This window comes from Aythya ferina (assembly GCF_964211825.1).
Source record: "Aythya ferina genome assembly, chromosome: 6".
NCBI classification, from domain to species: Eukaryota; Metazoa; Chordata; class Aves; order Anseriformes; family Anatidae; genus Aythya; species Aythya ferina.
The window spans coordinates 28,956,491-28,978,454 of NC_140303.1; the positions used below are offsets into that span (position 1 = coordinate 28,956,491).

Here is a 21,964-nt window from a genome sequence, read left to right on the forward strand (position 1 = left end):
GAAAATTATTCAAGACAAATTGTCGTCTGTTCATAGAATTTAAACCAAAAAGAGAAAATATCCAGTTATATTTGGACAGATCTATCACAATCACAGACTTTTAGGTTTGATTTGGGAGCTCAATAACATGCACCTGTAGTATAATTAGTAGATACAGAAGGTAAAAATCAATCAAACAAAAACATGTGAGGCATATAGGCCTGATGGAGAGACATTGGGATGTAACTGCCCTGGTCCTCATGAATTCTGGTTGGTCATACTATCAAAAATTGTACCTTTCTCCCATTCAATCTTCTCACTTTTTGGCTTCCAGCTATGAGTTCCTCTTATGTTTTCTCTGTTAATGTAAAAAATGTTTAGTATCCAGTATTTTCTGCCAGTGAAAGCAGAGTAATATCAAGTTAACTTATTTCTATTGCTTAAATAACTAGATTAAGTTTTAAACTTTTTTATTGTTAAGGTTTTTCCATCTCAAATAATGTTTATAATTTATTTTTTTCCTGTTTGAAAGAGGGGAAGATTTTCCATACCATTGTGAAATAGTTGATATTTTACAAAAAGCCATAGACTATTTTGGGAGTATATTGCATTTTCAGGGAAAAAAAAAAGGCAGGCTAAGTTTACAATGAAAAATAAATATTAATGTACAATCCTTTCCCAAAAACCTGCAATATGAGTTCATTATACTGAATACATTGGTAATACGGTTAACTAAAAAGTTTGACTGTAATGGTATTCACCTTTTTTTTTTTTTTTTTTTTTTTTTTTACTATCACTATCCTCATATTTCAAAATGGCTGTAGAAGACCAAAAAAAAAATCACAAGTCCAGATATGGAAAATGAGATAATGGTAATTGGGAGTCTCATAATTGTGAAGGATATCTCAAAGCAAACTTTTGGAAAGTGGTAAAAAGAGTATGGTAAGTTACATATACTTCTCCGACACAGAGGAAGTGATTTAATACCTGCAACATTCAGAAGATGATATGAATGTTTATGAAGTGTTCATTGGGTTGTACAATATAGTATGCATATTGGTATCACAGCAGTAAGGATATACTGTCCCTACAGTATCTAGGGACATCACCAGCTCTGTACTAGGGCTGGTGACTATCCTAGTGATCTAGGACTATCACCAGCCCTGTATTCCTTACCCTTTGTGAGTGGACTACGTACAGATGCTGTGGCCTCAGCTGCTGAAAATAACCTTGCGTAGGACAAGTGCTGCCCATGAGACTTGGGGAGTGATCCTGAAGTGGGAGCCTGAACAGATGCGATAGCAGCATTAGTGGAAATGCTGAAATTCACTGACGAAACAGGAAAAAAATCCTGTGTACCTACCAGTCTATGGCTCAGAGAGAGTTTGAGCAACAAAAGGACCCACACTCTCTCTCTTTCTCAAAAAAAAAAAAAAAAAAAAAAAAAAGGAAGGCCATTAGTACAATTTGATCTCTCTGGCCCAATTAAAATCGGTGAAAAAAGGAAGGCCACCCAGCTTAAAGTTGAACTTCTCAAGAAAATGCAAATAAGTACAGTGAACCTGAACTACCCAAACATAGCAGAGACTACTTATAAATCCATTTATCCTGAAGCAATTATTTTGTAGTGCCAGTACTCCTTTGAGATTAGGGCAGAAATGCTTCCAAATTATATCCCTGGAAGATAATGCTGCAACTGTAACACAAAGCTGAGGTGAGAATTTTCTTTCAGGTGCCAACTTCAATCATGATTAACTGCTAAGCTTCATCTGTTGCAAATGTACTATGAGGTCATGCAAGTCAGTTCAGAAATGTCTCCATCCACTCAGCCATGCCAAATGCCAGCTGTTTATCAGATAGGAGAAGTGGATCAAAATGATTTTGGTGGTGTGCTCAGCCTGCGGTAGGAGTGCAGTTTCAGAGCTCTTCATCATATTAAAGCCTGGCTTGGATTGACAGAGTAGAAAATCACCCGTGACTTTGAGAAGTTGCAGAATAATGTTTCACCTCAACAAACATGAGGTGTTTATCTAGTCACACTATATCTAAGTGTTTGGAGAGGGATTAACCCTTCGCAAGCCACTGGCTATCTATGCCACATTAAAATCACAATTTGATTTGAGGCCAGGAAAAAAAGAACATAATAATTCAGTGTGAAGATAGTGCATAAATCAGTCTGTCTGGACTCTCCTAAGAGAGAATAAAACCCACATGATAAAGAAAAAGCAAAAGCATTTTTTTTTTTTTTTAATTTTTTAATTTAAATTTTTATTTTTTCCCAATGTAACACTGTATATGCAAAAGAAGGAGAATGTGTTGCAGGTCATTTGGCAGCTTGACAGTATTAACCTGTTGTTCTCTTTCCTGCTGTCTCTCCTGCTCGGGTTGAAGTACGATATGGATTACCAAAAAGAGGGTAATAAAATTAAACCATAGCAAGACATCTGCTCACCTTCAAATCCAGCCTTAGTAGATGCCCCTGAATTGTAAACCTGATTTTTCTACTGATTTTCCCCAGCATACTGTACCCGGCAGTGATCATGTTTAAAATTTTCTTTAAAATAATTTTAAAAATAATTTTTAAAGTTTTGCAAGACTAATATTTTTTCAGGTTAGACATTAATAGACAAGAACACTGTTGCTCAGCACTACATATAGGTTTACTAATTTCCTCCAGCAAAGCGATATGTTAGTGATGAAAATGACAGTCAACTTTTTTTTTTTTTTTTTTTTGACACGATATTTTGCAAAGAATCACCCAAAATAACACAGACTGAAGTACCCAAAGTAGTCAGGAAAGATGAAACTCATTTTTCTGTTTATTACTGCAGGAAATAGGCCTTACTGTTTTGCTCTGTTTAATAGCATTTTTCCAACTGACAGAACTCCTCAGCAGTAAAGAAGAGAAGGTTATAATATTATCTTGAAGAACCAGATGGGATACATTCAAAAGATATTTATGATTCATATATTTATCAGGATCTTTCATTGCATAAAACAGCTCTCTGTTTGTCTTTTTCTTTTGACTCCTTTAACCTGTGCAGCCACAATACATTCAAAGGGTAAAGCAATAACACATGTTCTTTTCATTGCCGTGACATGGATGTTTGTACCATAGATCAGCTATTTGGAGAAGGATAAAGAAAAAAAATGCCAGTACGTCACTTGCTTCTGCAGTAGAATACATCATGCTATATCTCAGCTGCACAATAAAAAAGACAGATTTAGTCATTCTTGGGAAACTCAAGTACACTATGATACATCTGCTTTTGGCAATGGAAAAACTGAGAACTTAACTACTTCTCTGACCATTTTGTTTCAGACTATGAGTCTACAGAAAGAAGTCAGTTCTGGCAACACTTTCCTTTAACTTAGATATAGAAAATATCTTGCTGGACCTTCCACTTGCTTACTAGGAAGAGGATATTCCAGTGTTGCCAATTAGAGCAAGGTCATATCTTCAGCCTTACTCTCCAAAGTCAATGAATGCTGAAATGTATGTGGTGAGGCTCTATGCGTATGTTCCTTCCTATATCCGCTTCTGAGTCAGATTTTACTTGCTGAAAGCAGCAACAAATTTCTTTGGGAAAAATATTAGATTCAGTTTCTCTAGCTGTAAAATGAACATAAACTTGTTTACCTACATCTCAGGGGCATTGTGAGGTTGAATTAGTTAAGTGATGTACACTCCTTTGAGTTCCAAGAATAAAATATAAATAAATACTGTAGGAATGTAAAACTGTGTGGATCCAGGGTGGTAAGATCTAAATTCTGCTTACCCTGTTACCGTAATTCTGGGTAAGCTAGACCAGAGAGCAATATACCAGCAATAGCTCCTCGTAATCCTGTGTGAACTGTTATTGGTCAGGGTATAATATGTGATATCCTACACTTCACAGAGGCACTGGGTCTATTACTATCATATTTATAGATATTGTTGCTGTATCTATAGAGATAGGCAGTTAGGTTTAGAAGTCCTTGATTAGTTCCCCAGTGTCAGCCCTGGCTGCAGCCCTGAAATAAACAAGTTGCTCCAGGTGATATTATAGCACGGTAATGAGGTTTAGATGATAGCTGTAGAAGCTGTATTTGCCTTTGTTTTATTCTTTTAACATATATGTATTATTATAGTTAAGGTGACTGGGGCTCTCATTTCTCTCTCACTTCCCTAAATTCTTTTACTGTGGTTTGAGAGACTTGTATGCAAAAATCTAGGCTGAAAGATCATTGTCACTCTGTCTGCTTGCTTTTTTTTTTTTTTTTTTTTTTTTTTAAAGATGAGATAGAATGCACCCTTAAAGCTCCAGGCTAGCTAATATTACTACAAGAACATGAGAAGAGGCAGCATGATTGACTTGGATAATTGCAACCTTTGATGTAGATCTCTTCTCTGTTGGAGCAGACCACCAGCTGGCATAAATTGACTGGACTGGCCCACCTGATGTCAATCCACTTTAATGCATTATAATGTAAGCATCTCTCCCTCTTGTATTACCTCTTGTATCAGTGTATCACATCCATTTGTGGTCTGACACTGTGGTTTTTCTTCTACCACAAGATCTGTCACAGCTGGAGACTGGACTCATTAGCCATGCTCTGGGTGTAGTATTGCATAGGTGGAGAGAGTAGCTGTGATATATCAAAGCTTGTGGGTGGCATGAGTGAAAAATGATATCCTAAAACAAAAGAAGAAACTCTGGTGCCTAACGTACATTATGTGGCCGGCTACGACTTATGCATCAAATTTCTAGTAGTTTGGTAGGTATTCATTATTAGGTTAAGGTTCAGAGAGAAATGGAGGTAAAAGTGTGGCCTTCTACAAATCCTGTTTTCTTTCTGTTTAGGCTGTTTCAGAAGCTATTATGCTTCCACTAAATGCGCAGTCACTGAACAACTGGGCAGTGAGAAGTGGGAACAGATGATTGATAGACACATTGCTTTTAGCTAAAAACCAGATTCATCTGCTTTCTCTTCTGGAGGGAGAAACTGAAAAGTTATGCTGCTACTCTTCCTCCTGCTGTTTTAAGCAATTAAACAAAACCAAAATTAAACAATATGGTGGGATGGATACTCTTTTTTTTTTTTTTTTTCCACTAGCAAAATAAAAAAAAAATAAATTTGAAACAACTTTGAAAAACAGGAAAAAGGATCAGAGGGGTTGGCTTATTTGCTTGAATTTTATTATGTGAAGTTGCCTTTGTAATGATTTTCCCTTGAATACTCTAAGCACTGAGAAGATGTCAACTTCCCTGTATTTCAAAATAAGGTGAAGACCTGATAAATACAGTATAAATAATATGACTGGCTTCAAAGATAAATAGTCAGTTAGTTTTCCACTGTTGAAAAAAAAAAAAGCACATTTTAGTAGCATATGAAAAACGGGTCATGTAAGTTTGAGATCTGTTCTCTCTTGTAGCTATTTGTCTTTGTGGCATACAGCACTTACTGGTAGAAAAAGAAGAAAGGGTTATGAAATGTATTTTGGGAATGGGGCCACCAAAATCTCACACATGTTTTCAAAAACTAAGCATTTATAGTTCCATTACACTTTCTAAAAGGCATTTTAGAAGTCGTTACAAAATCTTTCATTTTTAACCATAATTTCAACTTTATACATTTTGCCAGTTAAAACACAATTCTCTATCTAGAGCAATAAAGTTATAGATATATTACTACCTCCTGAACTTATGCTTTATCATAAGCTATTGTACTAAAGGGATGAAAACCAAAATAAGTAATAATATACATTACAAAGAATTGCATGCATTAAGGTCAATCGTTATAGTGTTTCATCTCCTCTTTATATCTGAAAATATGTATGTTCTCTAAATGATGATCCTACATGCAGAAGGGAATTAGATCAAGTGGAGGAAATTAGATCAGAGCGTGCAACGGAGAATAAGAGTAGCATTCTTAGAAGAAAGAACTGGACTTGTTTGCAAGGGATGTGGTCAAGACACCATTGTTGCACACGTTCAAGAACTAGTTAGATGAGGCATTAATGGAGATTCTAAATTGAATTGTCTGAATAGCTGTAGGCTATGTCTGCAGGAAGCAACTTGTTTCTTTCACTGAGAGCACACAAAAATCTGTTTTGGTGACAGGCAGAGACTGACAAAGATATTGGGAAATTTTTGTCTTCTCTGATATCATAAATTTTAACATTAGACAATTTGAAATAATAACATTGGGAGTAAACGTATGTTTGACTCAAGCAGGTGCAGACTCCTGAGGATAGCAATGAAAAAAAAAAAAAAAAGAAATTTAAGTTCTAATAGGTCAAAGTCCTACTTAACTGACTTTAGTTTTATAGAAATGTTTATGTTCTTCATAGTGAGAACAAGAAGCAATCAGTTCTGAAAACAAACCACTAAGGACAGAAAGCAGAATTCTTTTACATCTTGCAGAAAGATGTTGGCAGGTTAAATGAACACATCTTATAACTTCATGCATTTGAACTTTATCTGAGTATAGAAACAAAATGCACATAAATATCCAGAGAGAGCTATGAAAAAATATAATTTTGTACATGGATAAAGAAGTATTGTAATTTACTGGGTACCACTTTGTTTCCTCACCTGCAATTTAAGAACATGAGAAAACAGAAGTAATTAGAAACTGAGGTGGTTCTGACCTAGAATTGCTTCTTTACAAAATAAAGATTATTTTGCTCTCTGTGGATGGAAAAAGCTTTGGTGAAGTTGCGAGGAAGTGTGATAGATTTTGTCTTATCTCATTTCACACTTCAGAGTTGATTTAACTATAGCATATAGGAAAATGCTTTATCTGGCCAAGATAATACACACTTCCTGCAGAATCACTTACACTGAGAATAACTGGCCACTTGACAATACCTTTTCAACTTATGTTACATATTGATTACTAAGTTAGCAGGGGAGGTAGATTTTAACAAGGATAACTTTTTCCATTTGTTATCTGCTTACAAACAAACAAAAAATATGCACCCTTAAATTCAACCTTTGACAGGTGGAAGTCTTTCCTGGAATAATGCACTGGCAGTGGGAGTAACTCCTGTATTTAATGTTGCTCACCAATATGGAACCCACACAACTGCAAAGTTTTATGTGTGTTTTAGTGGCCTGAGCACAGTTGCAACTTGGGGAGCCTGTCTACCCTCCCAAGAAAGCACAGTTCTCAGCTTGTACACAGACCCAGGCTTACCTACTAACCTCATAGCTACATGGAAGGCCACACTCAAATTTGATCAACCCTTGGACCTCAGTGAAGCAAGAAAGTTTTAATACACCTTGCTGTAGGTCTCTGTACTCTTGCTGACTGTATGAATTGTGCATGGTTGGTTACCCACCTAAAGGAATCATGGTCCTGGCACTACCACGAGCCCAAGCTGCTGTTAGACCAGTAATGTATACAGAAAGGAAATGGGCAAATGTTATAAAAACTCTACCCTTAATAGCCTTTTGCCCCATGGTAGAGGTACATCACCAGCTGAAGAGGATGCATGCTGAAGGCTCAGTTAACACTTCACCCTTACAACAGAGTAAGGGATTTCTGTAGTCTGAGGGGAAGATGACAGTCCTCTGTCTTCTGGCACAGCACTGTCTGACAGGCAGGCAGTAATGTACACATCTCCTTTCTATCCTCTCTTCTTTGTATCCTCTCTTCTTTTTATCCTCTCTCCTCTTTCAGAACTAGTTACCCTTCCACTAAGCATCCTTTAGTAAGGCTGAAACATCCCAGAAAAATACTCAAATGATACCCATTCTCCCTGGATGGGACCTAATTTTCTCACTTCAATTTCATCATATTCTCCCTTCATTCAGTCCAACCCATCAGAGGTGCTTTGAGAGGGGTTTCCCAGCCATGCATTCCCTTTTCTTCCACCACTGCTAGCAATAAGCATTGTCCCCTTCTACCCCTATGAATTTGGGAACAATTGTTCCTCTGTTTTACAGGCAAGGATATGAGGTAGAGAGAATTAACTTCACTTCACTGAAGTCAACAGAAAGCCTAGGGCAGAGGCAAGAACAGATTCATGGTCCCTCAGAATTTCTGAGCAGAACAGGAACTATGTATATTACACGGAGCAAGAGAGCGATGTTAACCAGCAGTATTAGAGAAGAATTATTGGTTAATAAAAATGGTTATAGCTACATGCAGGCAAATTAGATGCATTTCAGTTAATCTGAATTCTTAGTAGCTCAGCCATTGAAGTCTAGTGCTAACATTTATCAATAATAACTACAATAACAATAATTATTAATCAGAGGAGTTCTGATTAATTATATGCTCTGACAGTATTTAAAATGCTTTTTTTCTTTTTTCCTTATTCATCTGACAAAAGGAATTTATCTACCCCTTTCATTACTATTGGTAATACACACGCTCATATTCATGCACACACATATATATCTATGAAGTAAAAAAAAAAAAAGTTATCTTTAATTTTAATCTACATTTAATTTTTCTAAACATGCTACATAGCAAGGTGCTTTACTGTGCCTTTCAGTTAATGTATATTTCTGCACTTGGGTCTTAATTTCCTGCACTTTACTGCTGTACATACCCACTCCCTGCCAAAATCATCATTTTGCATTTTAGTCTGAATGGTTTCAAGCTGGTTGGGTTTCATACCCCTGCTTTCTGGGAAATAGCAGGGGAGAAAGCTACTTTTCTTTTAATGTTGAGAGAATAACTACAGTACTTGAAGCCTATAGTGAACTAAGTGGGTAAAGTCATCATTATCACACTGAGTCCCAATTTTAACATCTTGTGATTTGTCTGAAATTCAAGATATGCAGCAATCAGCCTTCTGTAGTTAAGCAGTTTCAGCAAGCTCTCCACAGTGCAAAATGCAAAAGAATTGTGGTTCCTAGGTTGAACATTTTCATAAAGAGTTCTTACAGGTTTTGTCCAATTCCTCAGGAAGCTAAAATCTGAAATAACACAGGCGACACTGACAGCTGTGAACTATTTCAAAAGGTTTAAATTTAACATGACAAATCTTAAGGTACTTAACTTAGTTCCTGCTCAAACTCTTCCACACTCCTCACTAGAAGGGTGTGAGGACTGACTACAGGGAGTGAGGACTGAGTCTGAGCAGTGCTCTTCATGTGAAGCCTCTCTGGGGTCAGATGCTCAGACACCCTGGGAGCAGGTTAAATTCTGAACAAGGGAAAGGCAATTTAATGGCATTATGGGGACTCTGCTTGCCCCTTGCTTGCTGCATGCTCTCTTTGCTCTGCTACATGGGTGCAGTCTGCATGTCTGTAATCCCTCCACTCCCACACCTCACCCTTGATCACCAGGTCCCAAAGTCTTAAGACATCACCCAGCTCCTCTCCTTCTTATCCCTTGTGAGAAGGGGAGCCTTCATGATACCCTTTAATACACATTCTGCCAGAAACACATTGGTTTGCTCTCTCAAGGTGAAGATAGCCTTTCCTATCTCTAGCAACTTGTTTCATGCATAAGACTCCATTACTGGCTACTCTGGAGGAAGGGAGGCCGAGAAAGAAGGGGATGGACTGAATCTTGCTTTAACAGGTGTTTTGCTACATTCTGCATGGCAGAAATAGAAAAAGGCTTGTTAGATGTTTGTGCCTGCTTTTCTGAAGGTAGACGCCCTGTGGTTGTGTGTGAACTGCCTGGAATGAAGGGCAGAGTTTAATGCGAGGGAGGAAGGAGACCATAGTGTGGCGAAATCACTTGGAGGAGGGCCTGCAAAAGGAAGGAAGTGCTGGTCGCACAGCCCCAGGCTGACAGAGACACAGGGCAGGGGTTAACATGGAGTGCTGAGCAGCGGCCATGACATGCAGCTGGCTGTTGTGGGCAAACCCCCCTCGCTTCCCATGGAAACAGGTGTCACCAAAGCACTTCATGAGAGGCAGCTTACCTGGTCCCTGTGGTGGGCCGGCAATGTGCTGTGGGGACCACACCGAGTGCAGGGCTGGCCCACTTTGTGCATGCCACCAGATATTCAGAGCAGAGAAAATGAATGCTCATTTCAGAAATGGTTCTCTCTCCTGTTTCTCTGGCTGGAAGTATTCACCAAATTTGACTCCACAGAAAAATAATTACTGTCTTGCTTGAGTCCTCCTTGTTTGGCTAGTTTATGAGAACATTTTTTGCCAACAAGCTGCACAGTAATCAGAGCTACAAAGATTGATCGGCTTTCTAGGCCGAATGACTGGATTATCGGTAGATGAAATGTAATACAAGCTGCTGAATCTCTTGCTGTGCTTCTCGTTCTGTTTTGTGAAACACAAATTCCAGCCCATCCATTGAGCAAGCTGGTATTAAAAACCTCTCTGAACTGAAGCAAAATATTTTTTTTATTATTATTTTGTGTGCAGAAGTAAGAACTTTAATTGTAAGTCCAGGACAACTGCTAAAGGTAACTTCCTAGTGAGGCAATTTTCCTTTGATGAAGTACCTCTCTGCCTAGACTGGCGTCCTTTGGCACACTGACTGTCTGATGCATGAACAGGTTGCTTGGGGATGTATTAGACAGAACAGCAGAGTAATTAAGATATCTGACTGTAAACCCAAAGTATGAACTGAAAATGCTCTCTGGCTGTGCAACATACAATACCCCCCAGCATACCCAGCTGTAAAGAAGAACCCAGGCATCTGAACTAGACAGTCCTGGGCGGCTGGACGTGCTGCCAGTCCGATTGGTCCCTTCTGTGCTGTTGGCTTCAGATACCAGTGGGCCCTGGCCACGAAGATTGAACGGATTTTGATGGACTTAATGTCAAATGTTTCTTCTCTGGAATAGAAAGTATTAACTTTAACTTCATTCTCCATTTGCCTGCTACAGTGATAGGGCTATTTTTTAATAAATGTTTTCCTTTGGGAGCAAATTTGTGTGAGCTATGTGGTACTCACAAATCAAAGCCAATCTGTTACCGACTACCCTCTCCTGTTTTCCAAAATCAGATAGGACATTGGGAGCAATGGTTATACTGATTTGTAGTCACAGTTTCTCAGAGGATGCAAAGTAGCATAGACCTGTGAAAGCAGGGAGTCTAAAACTACTTACTTCAGTAGGTTTCCACTATGTAAGAAGACAGGTGCATAATTTGGCCATAAGAAAGTAAATACAAATGTTAGTACCTTTTTTTTACAGTATTGGGACATTTATATTCATAGTAAAAAAAGATTAAGGAAATGGACCCTACCAATAGTCTATTGCGTTGGAAACAAATTATATTCAGTTAAAAAACTTGTGTTTAAAACTAAAAAAAAAGAAAAAACAAAACAAAGCAAAACAAAAACAGAATTTCTCCTTACAGCCCAGAAAGAGGGCATGGTATCCTTAAGAAAACAATTTGCTGAAGACTCATTAGTCCAAAGCAGCTCTTGGAATTCTGCCTCTGGCTCTCTAATGATCCATGAAACTTGAATTCAATAAAAAATGATTTAACTGTAAAGTAGTTGAACTGAGCTGGCTTTTGCTTACTTGAGTATTTTTTAAGCCTTTTGTTGTATAAATAATATTTGTTTCTCTCAAAGTTAAAGGATTTCCATAGAAATATTACCCAGATGCTCTGAGATAGTTTGCAGCTATATTGACCTCTGTGCTTTTTTTCCACTGATAGTATCATGTACACCCCAAAACCAATAGCAGTAACTTACGGGATATGCACAATGAGGCTGCTAGTCTTGGGAGACTTTTGAAAGCTCATACATTAGGCTCTCACTTTCCAATCCATTAATTCTGCTGTTCTCTGCCTGTTGGGAGCTTTGTTGTGTCTTGTAAGAATAACAGATCACTGCTGAAGCTTTTAAGATCTGTTACCAGGAGAAGCTACCATGCAGACAGTGTGTCTCCAATAGCTTTGTGCTTTTGGCTGCCAATTTTCTCTCTCTCTCTCTCTTTTTTTTTTTTTTTTTTTTTAATATATATCTATATTTTTTAATAAAGCATTATTTTCACAAATGAGCACTCTCTTTCTCTCTCTCTCTCTCTCTCTCTCTCTTTTTTTTTTTTTTTTTTTTTTTTTAACATAAATGAAGTGCACCAAGAGGTATTGTATACATGGAGTTGCCAGAGGACAGCATAGCGCCTTGGAGCAGTGCACCCAGCGCTGGATGACCTGGCTTGATTAAATTTGCATGACCAGGGCTGCCCTGCAGAACCCTCTAGGCAAATGTCTGGCAGCAGCTGATTTAGCATAACTTTGCACAAACTCCTTTACCCTTAGAAAAACTCCTCCTGGAAGAGAACCAGTGTCAAATTTCCTGGGGCAGATTTACCTTAGGGCAAAGAATTATGTCTTGTGACTGCTTTGCTTTTCCATCATGGGAGGCAGCTGGGACCTTCCTATTTCCATGACCTGTGCTGCTCATGACAGCCAGTGGGGTTAAAACTGCTTCCTAAGTTTGGTCACCATGCAGATCTCTTCCCTAGGAAACTGCAGGATGCTCAGAGACCATGCAGTACTATGGTGCATCATGCTAATCAGGTCACATTTGCTGCAGATCTTATTGTTGGGACCTTCCTTGACTTCCAGGGAAGCATTCCATTTATTGCAGCTAGGAATTGGATTTCATATGCCTATGAATTTCATATTGCCAGCCTGACTGCATATTTGGGGAATATAACGAGACCTAAGAGTAACTTATCCAGACATTGTTACAGGATTTATCATTACAGAAAAGGTAATGTGTAGAAATTGGTGTGTCAACTGCATAAGAAACCTATCTAATAGAGAACAAGTGCAAAATAGTTTATTAGACTGCTATATACAAAGGCATTCACAATGTAGGCTAGGAAAACCCTCATGGCAAGTTATTGCAGAATTCCTTATGGGCTGTAAATCCACAGCTATCTGCACACTAACTTCCTCATCCATCCACATGAACCCATTGCATGTGCCACTGATTTTAGAGCAGAACTCCCTACTGGCTTTCATAAACATAAAAATCAATCCCCCGATTTCCCCTCTTTGGAGACTGTTCTCCAGATATGGTATACAACTATGCTTTATTCTTATTTATGTTTTAGCTTAGTGTGGTATAACCTACCTTCTATCCAGGGATCACTAAGCACTTTACAATCTTCAGTTAATAAAGTCTCAAAACACAGGTAAATAGTCACATACCAAAAAAACATGCGGAATTTATGATTACTCAAAACAGTCTTAAGATGAGACAATAAGCTTGTGTCTTCACTTCCCTCTAAAATCTGATATTCAGAAAAAACATTAAACATTCATATTAAATATTTAAAGATCCCCCCTTTTTATTTTATTTAAGTGAAGAGGTGCCAGGAGTGGTGAACAACAGACTAAGAGCATGTACATGGACAGTCACAGATGGTCAGCTAACATTTTTAATTTGTTCTTATGCCTAACCCCAAATCTGTGAAAATCATTATTTCTATCTGATAAGCCAAGGAAATGACAGAAGCATGTTCATAGTAAATACATTTTGAGATGTATATGGATGTAAACTTTGTTGGGTTAAAAACTGTCTGGGTGGCCAGGCCCAGAGAGTTGTGGTGAATGGAGTTACATACAGCTGGAGGCTTGTCACTAGCAATGTCCCCCAGGGCTACGTACTTCAATAGTCTTTAATATCTTCAATATCTTTATCAATGATCTGGATGAGGGGATTGAGTGCACCCTCAGTAAATACGTAAGTGACACCAAGTTGGGTGCAAGTGTCGATTTCCTTGAGGGAAGGAGGGCTCTGCCAAGGGATCTGGGTAGGCTGGACCAATGGGCTGCGGCCAGCTGTATGAGGTTTACCAAGGCTAAGTGCCAGGTCCTGCACTTGGGGCAAAACAACCCCATGCAGTGCTATAGGCTCCAGGAAGACTGGCTGAAAAGCTGCCTGTCAGAAAGGGAGACCTGGGAGTATTGGTTGATAATTGGCTAAATACGAGCCAGCAGTGTACTCAGGTGGCCAAGAAGGCCAACAGCATTCTGGCTTGTAGAAGACTGGCTTGTAGGACTAAAGTGATTGTCCCTCTGTACTCGATTTAGTGAAGCCACATCTTGAATACTGTTTTGGACCCCTCACTATAAGGACATTGAGGTGCAGGAGTGTGCCCAAAGCAGGGCAACAAAGCTGGTGAAAGGTCTAGAGAACAAGTCGTATGAAGAGTGGCTGAGGGAACTGGGCTTATTCAGCCTAGTGAAAGGGAGGCTCAGGTAAGAACTTATTGTGCTCTACAATTACCTTAAAGGAGGCTATAGCAACATGGGGATTGGGCTCTTCTCCAAACACCAAATGATAAGATGAGGGGAAATGACCTCAAGCTGCACCAGGGAAAGTTTAGGTTGGGTATTAGGAGAAATTTTTTCACTGAAACGGTTGTGTGGCATTTGAATAGGCTGCCTAGGGAAGTGGTTCAGTCACCATCCCTGGAGGTCTTCAAAAAACATGTAGATATAGAGCTTAGTGACATGGTCTAATAGTGGACTTGGCAGTGCTAGGTTAAAGGTTAGACTAGATGATCTTAGAGGTCTTTTCCAATCTAAATGATTCTATGATCTCTCATATCATCGTCATCTTTCACTTAATAAAAAAACAAAAGCAAAGAACAACCACCCTGTTCCTACTGAATTTCATTTTGAGTAGCAGTAATAAAATTTGCGAATTTTCTTTTAAAGCAAGGAGAATGGATGCAATAAAATACATCACTGCAGAATTCAAGAACACGGTAGTGATTGGGCTTCTGATTTATATCCATCTAAACCTATAACAGCTGAAGATATTAATGAGGTAAACTACTGAGTTTTCTTGACCTGTCTTTCAAGGGGGAGGTTTTAAGAACTCTCCATATCACCCATGGAAACTGGGAATTTCTCCTAAGAACCAACTTCAGGAGCTGTCTGTATCAGGTTGGTTGTGCTATAATAGTTTAGCCACCAGATTCCTTTTTTTAAATTATTATTATTATTTTATTTTTTTCCTGTGAAATAATGAAAAAATGTTGGATGCTAGATGACGAAAATATGTCTGTGCATATAGTTATCATATTTGTGGCTGGATTTTCCATCCTGATTTGGTAACTGAAACATGCTGTCAAGTGCTGCAGTGATTTTGCATCTTTGCTTACTACACTCACCTTGAAATTTTTGTATGCTTCTCTACATCTTTTAAACACTAATAAGCTTCATTCACTGCTGACTTAGTTTGTAGCTGAGCAAAAGACCAAAAAATGTAAAAGTACAATTCTCAGTTATCAGTGGTTTAATAGTACAGTTTTATTAAGCCATTAAATCTCTTTTACCCTACACATGATTTTCACTGTTGTAGCTGAAAAAATGGACAGATTATAAAATCCATGCATACTCTGAGCATTTCATTTAATAACTGGAACAACTCCCTTCTCTCTTTAATACTGTTGCTCACTGCCCAAGAAAAAAATCAACAACTCTTTTTTTTTTTTTTTTTTTTTTTTTTTCATTTTCTTATTATGAAAGGTATGACTGAAATTTTGACAAAGTCTTGTAATTAGACCAAGCACAAATCTTCCAGTACTTTGCCACCACGATTAATTTTCTACTACATGCATTTCTTTCTTTCTACTTGAAGAAATACAGGAAAATACATGTTTTGATACACTTTATGGGTCTGGGTGAAAACATATCCTCACAGTCTTCTTACACATCCTCCAACCCCAACCTTTTTTGTTTACTTACACACATATTTAAGTGATGGCCCTTCCCTCTCCCTTACTGTTGTCGATTTTTTCAGAAGGTATCCATTATCTTCAGGATCCCTCCCTTTACAGCCTCATTAAGAATCTTGCAGAATCAATTAAGAATGGAATTCATCACTTTGGTTTGAATCTAGACTAATGAGGTCTAAAGCCCTGGGGCCATTTTTTGTTGTTAATGGCAGATCAGTTTATTTACTCACTTAACTTTGTAATATATATTGTTTTTGTGAGAACTGCAAGGGACATGTTCATAATACCCAGTTTTGGACATCCTACTCTATTCTTTAGCTATACAAGGGGATTATGGGGATTTTAGACAGCTTAGTTTTGCTGACTGTGTTATTATCTATAACTCTTCTTTGTCATTTATATTTTAGACCATCACACATAGGCAACCTGACTCAAAGAACAGAAACAATTTTGTTGTGAAAAAAATGTCTGTATGGATTTCTCTATCAACTTCAGTTCATGGAAACTGCATGTAGGTCTCTCATATTAAAGCCCTTCCAGGATTGCAGTTTCAATGATGACTGGAGGAAGGGGACAGGTTTAAAGAGGACAGCACACCAATGTACCCTCTAGTGGGATGTGGTGTAGATGAATGAAACTAAATAAAACTGAATGGAACCTCCTCAGCCCTCTTTTGCCCTCATGAACATCCTCCCCCTTCCCCATGATTACTTTCTGAGTCATTTTACACGAATAAGATTTACAGAGTCAATCTGTAGTGCATAGTTGCTGAGGGTTAGCACCTGTGACAAACCCTTTAAAAGTGCTTCATTCACATCACTGGTTTTTGGAAAAGCCACTTGCTTGAGACAGCATGAGCATCTACATTTGCAGGATGAGAGAAGGGAGACTATTGGGGCTGAATAAGGAAGTTTTGCCACCTGTACCTTGAACATTCATCAAGTTCAATGGACCTTACAAATGTTCACACGGATTTATTTACCTTGTATTTATTCCCTTTTGTTTTTCTGTGGGTCATTTGATTTAAATCAAAGAATTATGTCAGCATTAAGAAGCTCTAATGTACATAATCAGTCAAGGCAACTGTGAAAGCACATCACAGTAACTTCATCTGATTGTGCTGATACTGGAACTGGTTGATTAAAAAAGAAAGCCAGTGTTATTTGCCTGCTTCTTGTTACTGTAGATGAAAATCACTGCTTCATCTCTCCATATGAAGCAGGGTTTTTCTTTTTTTATCACTTTATCCTGAGCTACCTTACTTCTTAGTGAAGCTAAAAGGAAATAACTGGTCGAGGATGTTTAGGAGAACATTTTACCTTCTTAACTTTGTTTAAACTAGTGGATGTAATAGCTCTGCTGAAGATATTTGAATTTCCTTGGAAGAGGATTCTAGAAGGGACTTTTATTTGTTTGTAATCATCACTAGGTGACTTCAATGAACAGGGAAGTCTTTTGTGAGATCTTAGCCCAGCATAAGTTTCTGAATGTCTTCTCAGAATTTCAACAGCAATAAAACACCATTTTTATGTAGCACATTTCTTACAAGGATCTCAAAGCATGTTATTCAGAAATTTAATATCACTACCTGTATTGTAAAAATATTAAAATTAAGGTGCAGCAAGATCATAAAGAATAGAGCCAGAAATAATCTCAGAACTTCAGAATAAATCATCATGATGTAATCATGGTGGGATACTCAAAACGACCGACCATTTTGGAAGAATAAATTCCTTATTCTTAATGTAATGTCATCAATCCAAGGTAAAAGGGGACAGGCAAATGACTACAATTCTTATCAGCTTTATCAGCTTTCTGGGGGTATGCTTTGCCTGTGAGGCTTTGCCTGTGAAGATGGTCAGGAGTCAGTTATTTTCATAGCATAGTGAGACACAACACCTCAGTGTCTGAAATTCTGAGCCCTTATTTCCCATGCATATGGGCATTAAGATACACTGAGATCCTCTTTAAAATGTGGGGGTGCTGTCTAACTAATTACACTGTGAGAGACTGGAGTGGAAATAAGATTTGAAGAAACTCTGCATAGGCCCAAATGCATGTCTCTTCTGTGACCTTGACAAAAACAGGATATATAAAAGCAGATTCAAGAAACCAAACCAACTTAAAAATCTCTAACATTTTTTGATTCTCTCTCTTTTAATTTTTTTTTTCCTCATGAGTGATCAGTAGATGTTGCTACAAGTTAATTTTTCCCAGTGTCCACCATTATCTCATTTAAACTACTATCAGAGATAATGTTTTGTGTCCTTAATTTACTCTTTAAGTATGCTGAACAAAGACCTGCAGCCTGCTTTTCACCCTTGAAAAAAAGTAAAGGCAAGAAATAAAAAAAAAGGAAGGTATGAGAGCATGCTACTAGTTGTCGGGAGCTGAACACCTACAGCTGTCAGGATCCACACTGATTAGCATTCCCATGGTACCAGGAAGCTTCCAATCTGGAGCTGTCTTATCTGCAGTCTCCTTTTTAGCCTCATTTTAGTCTCACATATTTCATTTAACAGATGGTTTCTTGGCATGAAGAATCACATTCCTTAAAGTAACACTAGTACCTCAGTTATGGTAGTGGTAAAATATTTTTTTCAATTATTTAATGTTCTGTACAGAGCAATAAAGTATTGTTTTGCAGTGGATAAAATATTATTATAACTTTTAAGAGTGAGGCATAGAATTCAAAATCATTGGCCCATATGGACCAAAGGGTGGGATTCTCCCCATTTCTGAATGGATTTCTCTGCTCTTTGTACAGTCAGTCTCCCACTCCGGCAGACATTAGATGCTTCCATACTTTCAAAGTCACTGCAGAAATAAAATTTCTTCTCAAAATTTCCCCTTGACTCTGGCAGGACCAAGCCTTAATAAGAAAATCATAGGTCTGTGAAGGACCTGGAGTGATAATATTGTGTACTTTTCTGTCCTTAGTATGCTCTCATTGAGATCTTTGAGGTCTGAGCATGATGAACATCGCTTATAGAAAAATTTATTTGGTCTTCTGTGCTCTAATACCACATACCTGCAGAACCTGTTTCCAGAGCCTGTTTTTCATTTTGTTGGCATTTTTGAATCATGGGCAGGCTATTTCTGTTTACATTTACTTTTATAAATTACCAGTGCAATTTACACATGTACAGACCTGATTTATGCAGCAGAATCATGTTTATGGTCATGTTTGTGCTATCATTTCCCAAAAGTTAACAGGAAGTATTTGGCTGCTTTATGAGATCCCATATAAATGTTGATACAAAGGCTGGCAATGTGTGAGTACTGACATTACTTAAATATATATATATGGCTATTGTTAAATTAACAACCCTTTTATTTATAATACTATTATAAGACTGATATGTTTATATCCGTACTGTCAATGATAACCTTCCTGCCTTTATTTCAGCCTTGGCTCATAATGTTTATATTAGGCTTCTATGTCAATGTGTTTTCAATGGCATTAATGTCACACACAACATTAGGCCTGCCATATAATTCATAATGTTTTGATAGGGATTTTGCAGTTGTCCCTTCACTGTTAATACAAATGCAATTTACACCTTTTTTTTTTTTTTTTTTTCCTCCCCACTGGAAGGTTTTTGTGATACCCCAGAAACTCAACATCTGTCTATCAAGTTGCATTTGATGAAAGTCCAGCTTTCAGATTATAAAATGTCAGTGTTATCAGGCTCTTCCAGCTTTACAAGAAATAGGAATTCCTTTGCTCTCTTCAAACATGCATGAGGAGACAGTCACTTTATCATTTAGCTTACCTCTAGTCTAACATGGCAATAGCTTAAATACGTGACATCCTCTGCTGAAATAAGACTGGAAATCAATTATTATTATTTTGGTATTTTGGTAGAGTTTAGAAGAGCTAGCTAGTATTGTCTGAGTGATTGGCTTTTTGATTTGCTGTCCAGATTGAGAAAAGAGGAAATTTCAGCAAATGAAAAAAATATGTCTCTCTATGAAACAGTCAAAAAAAAAATAAAATTAGAAAAATCCCTCCTTCCAAAGAAAATGCCAAGTCAAACTAAACAAAGGAAGATGTTTATGGAAAACAATGAATTTTTAAAAAGACAAAGAAAAGTTAGGAAATGCTCTCAGTCTCTGCTCAGTTCATTTACACTGAAATATAATTGAAATATTTTTGCAAAAGTTAATCCATGTATGTCCAATCTTACCTTTCTTCCTCCTTATGTCTAGTCAAGAAATTCATGTTCTGGTGTTAACCTCTAGCAGACATCACAGGGTGTATGTGATGTCTTAGGCATGGGACCACTTGCCTGACTGTATGAACTTCTGCTGAGTAGGGTCTCGATATGCAGAGCATATACATTGGAATAATTACTTTGCTGAAGACAACGGGAGCCATGCCAATGATGTCAAGGGGGATGGGATTTCAGCCAGACCATTGGTGTAATGTAATTTGGCATAATTCCATTAAAATCTGTGGAGCCACTTGAATATACATCAGCTAAGAATCAAGCCAGTAAAACTCATATTAGTCAGTATAGTCACGTAGGTATTTAAAAAAAAGGAAAAGAAGCAGCATATGACACCTGTAATTTTGATTCATACACATACACATAAATCCTAAGGGAATTTGAATGACTAAAGATTTGAATACACCTTAAACTAAAATGACACAAAGACTGAGCTGAGATTTGATAGAGCTGTGCTGACCCTGAAGGCTTAGACTGGGGCAGAACAAAAAGCCAGTGAAACAAAATATTTCAAAAACTATTTACTGCTAGAGCTTTTTTAATTTCTTCTGCCTCTCTCTCTTTCCCCCTCTCTCTCTAGGTATCCGAGAGATATAAATAGAGGGTATATAAGAACATAGAGGGTAACTATATCTGGTGTTTTATAAACAGTGGACTACTTGGAAGCTGTTTTTGTAGGTTATGGAAAAATAACTTAGTTTTCAATATTTATCAGGAGATCCAAGGATATGGACAAGGTAATATCAGATTCCATTAGTCAGTGCTTGCAAAATGCAAAGTGGTATTTTCACACAGGAAGAGGCTGATGAGAACAAAAGGATTTCAGATGAAGTGGAACATACGGCTGCAAAACAGATTTCTGTAATGAATTCTGAGGGGTGCATCTGTTATTATCCATGTGATATAAAATTGCTCTTTTTGTCTCCTTTCGCTCAGTTGCGCAAGATGCAATCACATCAAACAGGCACGTTCAATAAAACTGTGATCTGACTGATTAAAATGAACAGCAATCTGTTTTCTTCTGACAGTCACACAGCAACTTGAATAACATGGGCTATGAACATAGAATTGAATAGCCACTTGGAACTGGTATTCATGTCCATGAGTGCTATTAAGGCATTTGAGCAAGTCTGTACAGCCAATGAAACAGCAAACTTGTATTCTTAAATCAGTTAAACCACAAGTCATTTGTGAGGCATATTTGATAGCATAATGCTATCACTTCCAAAGCCTTCTCCTGAGCCATTTTCTGGTTTTCTTTGCAGTATATATACTAGCAAAAGGACGCATTCCTGGAGGAAGAATATAGTCATCTGTGAGCAAAACTGTGAGAAGTTTCCATCCTCAGTAGAAGGAAGAGGGTTTGAGTAGACAGACTTTTTGGGGGAGTAATTTCACTTAACTTCTGCATCAAGCCTGAACTTTCTGCTCCCTCCATTATCTAGTTGCAGCAGGAAAGAAAACCTCTTCCAGAGAAAAGTTAATTTTACTTGTTTAGACACATCTGTGGTGGAAAATGGAATTTTCATTTGAGATGTCTCCTCCTGAAAATGTTAAACCTGCTCACATCTGTGATTTTTGTCATCTTCCTCCAAAATTCAGCCTGATTAGTACTTCTGGAAGGTTGTGTTTTACTGGCTTGGAGCAGGCAGCTTTAAGCTTTTTTGTTGTTAAGCATGATGAAGTCCAACATAGTAACCAAAATGGACATATAAATCCACCTGCTCTGATGTTAATGTGAAATAGCTGACATTTCTATTCATTGTAGTATTCAATGCAATAAATTGGTAAATTTGATGGCTGTTTTGTTGTCTACTCCAGATTATATTGTTTCTTTTAAGTATCTCAAACCCACAAAGAGCTTTCAAAAGAGCTTCAGAAAACTTCTAGCATAAGTATCATAGGTAGACATTCCTATTTGCACTTCCTTTTCCTGTGTTTTTGAAAATCTATATTAGCTTGCCCAATACATTAATATGGAAGTAAATTGGAGGAAGGGGAGCAAAAGTAGTGTGAACCCATTTATTCTTGTATTCTTTTTGGTTTGTTTGTTTTTAGCAATAACTTCAGTTCTGTAATAAGACCCAAAGCAATTGAGCTATGAAGATAAACTTTCAGGTCAGTT

At 37.7% G+C, this 21,964-nt stretch overlaps 2 long non-coding RNA genes across 2 annotated transcripts; one reads left to right on the top strand and one right to left on the bottom strand.

Moving 5' to 3' along the window:
• The first annotated feature begins 186 nt into the window (after positions 1 to 186).
• LOC311439233 lies at positions 187 to 21,640 on the top strand. Its single transcript, XR_014694609.1, has 5 exons — positions 187 to 249; positions 804 to 921; positions 3,302 to 3,475; positions 4,382 to 4,448; positions 21,105 to 21,640. It is a non-coding gene; the product is annotated as an uncharacterized lncRNA (long non-coding RNA).
• LOC311439234 lies at positions 276 to 1,393 on the bottom strand. Its single transcript, XR_014694610.1, has 3 exons — positions 1,343 to 1,393; positions 1,156 to 1,264; positions 276 to 337 (listed from the first exon to the last, which is right to left on the bottom strand). It is a non-coding gene; the product is annotated as an uncharacterized lncRNA (long non-coding RNA).
• Positions 21,641 to 21,964: the final 324 nt, after the last annotated feature.